Source organism: Echinococcus granulosus (genome assembly GCF_000524195.1).
Source record: "Echinococcus granulosus chromosome Unknown EG_S00152, whole genome shotgun sequence".
NCBI lineage: Eukaryota > Metazoa > Platyhelminthes > Cestoda > Cyclophyllidea > Taeniidae > Echinococcus > Echinococcus granulosus.
Window position 1 is genome coordinate 115516 of NW_020170532.1, and position 5991 is coordinate 121506.

The window sequence follows — 5991 nt, forward strand, 5'->3', positions numbered from 1 at the left end:
TGTGAGTGGCAGCAAGAGTGAGACCGTAAAAGTGAAGATAAATAAGAAAGAGGATAGAAATATGATGGGGGAGGGGAAGGAGGAAGAGACGGAAGTGGTTGAGTTTAAAGTAAAGAAGAATGGAGGTGAGAACGAGAAAAAGAATGGAGAGGGTTTGGTGAATGTAGACGTGGAGAAGGAGGTAGAGGTGGAGTTGGTTGTGAGGGTGGAGGAAAGAAAGATGAAGGTGGAGAGAAGGAGAGGACGAGAATGGTTGAGGCGCATTCAAGCTTGTGTGAAGTGCCGCCTCCGACTAGCCCGATTGCGTGCTTCTGTTCCAAAGAAGACCGAAGTGTTATGATCAAATTTGCACGTAACTTCATATTGTAAAGGACATTCCAAATATGTGTAGTTTCATATTGCATGCAGTTTTGCATTTGATCTCACCCGTCTAGCAGAGAAAGTTATTTACAGCAATGCAATTGGAGCACCCGCGCATGATGATAGAAATTGATCGGCCCCCTATTAATGCATAGGTTTGCAATGTTGATGAATCCACAGTGAAGCTTGGCGGAATAAGAGAGGCAGTTAGTGCAAATAATCCCCTTCCATACAGTACTTAAGACTGCACATTTGAATTATATTCCCCCCTATTTATTGTCTTTGCTTACCCTCAATTCGGTGGATCAATCCTACTGCTGTAATTACTGTTGCATGTGGTGTTGTGAGAGCTGCACCTACGGCAGCAGCAACATCAATAACAAAGTGGATGATGGATGTAGGTGTGGATGGAGAAACGAAGGGCAAGGTGAATGAGATAGAGGAGTTGAAGGCGAGAGGAAGGTTTTTGAGGATACGAAAGTGGTTAACCAGAAGTGTACAGTACCAGTCTGCTCATTCTTGGTGTCAGTTAGTGATTTGCCTTGTCACTAGGCCCTTTTGGGGCACATGGCTCCTCCACTACAGCACATGGATAAATGAAAAATGTTTCGAGGCTTAAAATTGGATTGAGTTAATTGTGTTGAAGAATTTGGATAGAGCATGAAAGATGCAAAATTTCCGATGTAATATGAAGTGATTAATTTGACTTGGGTATTGCGTAGCCACCAGAGCCACTAAAATTGGATGTTATTTCTTCCTTGAAGTTCTTTATTCCTTTGCCGCATGCCAAGCGCATTTCGTTGTCCGGCATCACCGTTCATGATTAGTAGTTGGAATTAGGCCGAAGAAACCGGTCTGGATGCTTGGTGGATTGGTTGATGGCCATCAAGCCATTCCTTCGACAGCACTCACCCTCACTATCAGATCGTCAAAGCGAGGACAAGGAAGTAAAAGTTACCAGAATGCGAAGTTGGAAAGTTCAGCAAATGAAAGTTAAGGAGGCAAAGATGACGCCTTTAATCACTAGAGAAATGAACCAGTTTTATCAACACCTTAAAGCATATTACTGCATTTTCGCTTAAGTTTACCTGTGCGTGAGTCCATGATAAGCATCCTCTCTTATTTTGCATTCCACACGGGATTCAGGCAGGTCCTCGTGTAGATGTTCATCTTTTGCAAGGAAACGTAAATGCTCAGATATGATGTGAGGGTATTTCGTGATTTTGGTAAAGTCGATATGCAAACAGCAGCAACGTATTTTATCCCCTCAAATCTGTTGGCCATAGAAGCGTTCTGGCCCTCCATCTTTCTACTTTTACCGCAATCTTTCCTAGGTTGCAGCAGTGCAACCAACGGCCATTGGTAATGTTTGCCTCAGGACGAAGTGTGAGAGGCTTTCTGGAAGAGATGCACTTGCTTTTTAGTAGCACATCGGTGAATTTGATTATTCAACACAGCATCCTTCACGAATGCTACGTGATGGGATAGGCAAGAAACTCTAGCAATTGTTTTCGTCATCTTTCAAAATGATTTGCCCATGAAACCATGCACTTTACAGAGGAATTCAGGATGGAATACTGATTATTTGAAGATGTAGTGGATACGGTGACCGAGTTTATTGCATCTTGCTAGGGGGCAGTCAGAGTCCGTTATAGTGCGAAATTTATTTACGTGTTCATTCGCTCACTGATTTGCTTGTGACTTGCATGCAAGTGGTTGAGTTTTCTCCATCTTCTGTATGAGGATGGTGGTGCTATATGTATCAAGTGATGTAATGAAGCGGACTTTATCGGTTATTTGGCGTTGATATATATGACCCAGGGACAAAGGTCTTGTCTCGTCACCTTTCCCTTGGATAAAGTGGGTGCACCAACGGCTTGAGTGAGAAGGCACCTTCCATCCGCTGATAGGGAGATCTGCTATCATGTCATTGTTAGTTAAAGTAGACGTGCAATAGCGCATCAAATGTGCTGCCTGTGCAAAATTCAAACCTATATGTAAATTGACTTATCCACTGCACTACATTAGTAGAGTACGATTTGGGGGTATTTACAAACAATGTTAAAAGAAGCATTAACGTATACCTGGCTAATGAAGTTTACTTTGTTTTTGCCATCACGGCATTATTAGACTACGGAAATTGCCATCACAACCGTCACACCAGCAACTACTGCTATTAATGAAGTGAGTAGCATTCTCCACGCGATAAAATCGAGGAAATGCATTACCTTCGATGCCATCTCGTGATTAAAACTCGTATTGGCTGGAAGTAATAGTGGTTTTAGTGGTGGTGTAATGGGTAGAGTCTCATTATCTCCTTAGATCCCATATGTAGTGCGCTTATGTTGATTAGGCTAAAGCATCATTTATTCCGATTATCACTTTGACCAAACATTTTTATTAAGGGTAATGCAATAAGACTGACTACAGCAGAGGTCTTCAGATGCTTAAAGTGCTGGGTTGGCATAAAATGCTTGTTCTTGGTAAAAAACTAATTAAACTCCCTTATTTTGCTTGCATTGAATGTGCGTTAGATAAAGTGCTTTAGTTCTTTTTTACCTGATTACACATTACGGACTGTGCATTTTAGGTTAAATCGTAACCAGCAGTGTTGCAATTTCGAATGCATTTTTCTTATTCATTCTCATGAGGAAACATCAGAGCTATTCGAATGTTTGTGCATTTAACCAGATTGGGATTTTGGCAAGTTTACTGGGTTCGTGATAAATAGCACACCTGCAGTGGCACCGAACAGACAATTAGAAGAGAATGTGTAGCATTGTTAGCATTTACTGGGCAGAATATGAGCACATGGGGATGCTCGATATCTGGCCTCGACCCTAGTTTTTTGACTTGAAGACTCTTCCACGTTCCCATCTCGCTGAGTCCACGATTTTTAAGTATCGTGGCAAGTCTCCTGTTGGCTTACTTACACATCTCAAAGAAGCCTTCTTCTATTAACGTTTACGCTTTTATCGTTCAGGCATGTTTATAGCATTTCCTTGCTAGGTGTCAGTAACGAAGAGTAGTTTTGCCGCAGCCTATGTCAAGGTGAGAGAGAGATTTTAGTGTGGATTTGTGGATGGATAGGTTGGTGTGAATCAGGGAGGGTGAGCATAAAAGGGATCATACAAATTTGATTTAGTAATGGCAAATGTGAAAAATTTGAAAGTCTCCACTAACTTATTGTTGATTTTAATCACGCAGTAGCCACCCTGGCACAGAAGAAAACAAGGTGGTTACGATTAGCAATGTGAAGAAAATTGTCGAAGCTGAGGGCTGCCTGCGATTCTCTTCCTGGCAGTAGCGGATGGATAGGCGGAAGAATAGCTGGATTACACTACGAATCGGCCAATTGATTTAAATTTGCCTAGTCGTTTTACGCTATAAAGAACTGGACTAGTTAAGGTGTTGGTTGCATGGCAAGATATAAGATGGAATCAAGAAAACCTTTAGAAAGAGTTTAGGGGAGCACATAGGTGTAGCGAAACCATGATTAACAGGCATTGCTACGAAAGGGACATTGTTTTCAGAGACGAGATGTGAGGTGAGATGAGATGCCCGTTAGATCTTGCAGGGGGCACCAATTCCATAAATCCCATGCATGGATGGAGAGAGGGATGGATGAATGAGAAGACTCAGATTAATGCAAATATCTTGTTAATCAAGAAATGATTCGCCAATTTATAAAGTTCTTAGTGCTCCTTTAATTACTCTTCTAACATTTACACGGTATTGCATGCCCTTTCGATTTTCATGCCTGCCACCCTTTGATTGGATCAGCATAAGCAAATAAAAACGAAATTACAGTAGTTGGTGTGCTCACCGGACTGCGCTGACTGCCAAGATTTCGCAGTATATTACACGATTTATGAACATTAAGCTAGGAGTCGTAAAAACCTTCAACAATATGTTAAAGCACCAGTAGATTGTTAAAAATAAGGTTAAACCAAAAAATGCCGCCGTAGCAATGCTTTAGAGTACTTCAAGCACAATTACAGGTACGTGCCAGACTGTTTAGAAATGACCAAGCTGATGGTCATTTTATTTGTCACTCGGTTGGATAGTGAGCGCTAGTTTGCACAGGTAGCGAATATTCTGCCATTTAATATATGAACTTTGGTCATAAAAAGGCAAGTCACCGAAAACCCCAAAAATACGTTAAAAATCATCACACCTGCGCAGGAAGGGATTATGGAAGGGTTTTAGCAGGGGTGTGAAAGAAGCTCGATTTGGGCGTCAATCGGCAGGATCGCTGATCTGCCTGACAGCCCATATTGATAAATCAATGTTGTCTGTCTTCTAAACCTTCTACAGTCCCTAGAGCCTCTACAGACTGTCGTTTCTTCTAGGAAAATCTGAGGGTCGAAAAATGAAGTACTACACCTGATCCTACATCCATGCCGTACATATTCAAATATTCATCCATCAGCACATCCCATTTCATTCACCCTGCATTCGTCCATTCCGTATCCATCATTTCCGTTTCCATCCATTTCATATCCCTTCGTTTCGTGTTTATTTAACCTGTAAAACCCCATCTATCCATCCACTTATCGAGTCACTACTACTTTGATGGCGATATGCCCAACTAATCTGCCCAAGTTCTAGAACTCTTCCAAAAGTCGGCATCTTTAGATATCCAAGTATTCGGGGGAGAGCCGGTTCATGGCGTGGTATATATGTTTCTCCCTGGGTTTGAGCCATCTCTTGATCTCAAAAATGGCAAATCCAAATAATAGTGTAATTAATCACATCTCCTGTACTTGCGCTTCCACGATACACGTGGACACCTTTGTTATCTCTTAGTCAATCTCTCCCACATATTCAGTAGAATCGACTTTTCTCATGTTGGATTTCAGAAAATCAGCACGTCACAGAAGGCGGAGAAAGCCAAAAGATTCGATGCTTCCATTGAGACGTTGTCCTTTAGCCATTGTATTCGCCAAATCCGCTACAACTTAATGAGCAAAATTCGCATTTAAAGTAAAACAATGCATTCTTACATTGCCTAGAAGCAAATTGGAAAACACACATCTACCGTTAGCTATGATGACCGCTACATTGGAAAGGTGCCACAATGGTGTCCCTTTAATGTCATTTCTATCAGCTCCTTCTATCTCTATTCATTTACTGCCTTCTCGTCCTCTTCTAGCACACTATCCGAAGCAAATTCTAGCAACAAAAGTTCATTGACATCTGTCAGTCAAGCTGATAGGGCTACATTGGGATGGATCGGCCGATGCAATCCATCACTCATTTTGTCGAAAGGCAGTGTATGCAGAAAAGGCGAGCTAAATTGTCGACTTGGAGTTAGTTACAAGTCTGCTGTGCCTTATATTGGATACGGTCTCGGAAGTGACTGTCATATAACAAACACTAGGCCAGCTGTTCCACGTGGTAGCAACAAGATGTTAAGACCTTATCTGGTGACTCAGCGGTGGCCGTAGTGGTGGTAGTGCACTTCAGACCTGGTCAACAAACACAGATGATGCAGCCTCAATGCCTCAAAAGTTTGGTTAAAAAGATCTGTCTGTGGAAGAAGTTGCCAGCAGCAAAAGAAGGCTCGCATTTTCAATATTTTTTATTCGCCTTTACAAGAAACTTTTGTTAGCTCATTTTTCGCAAAGG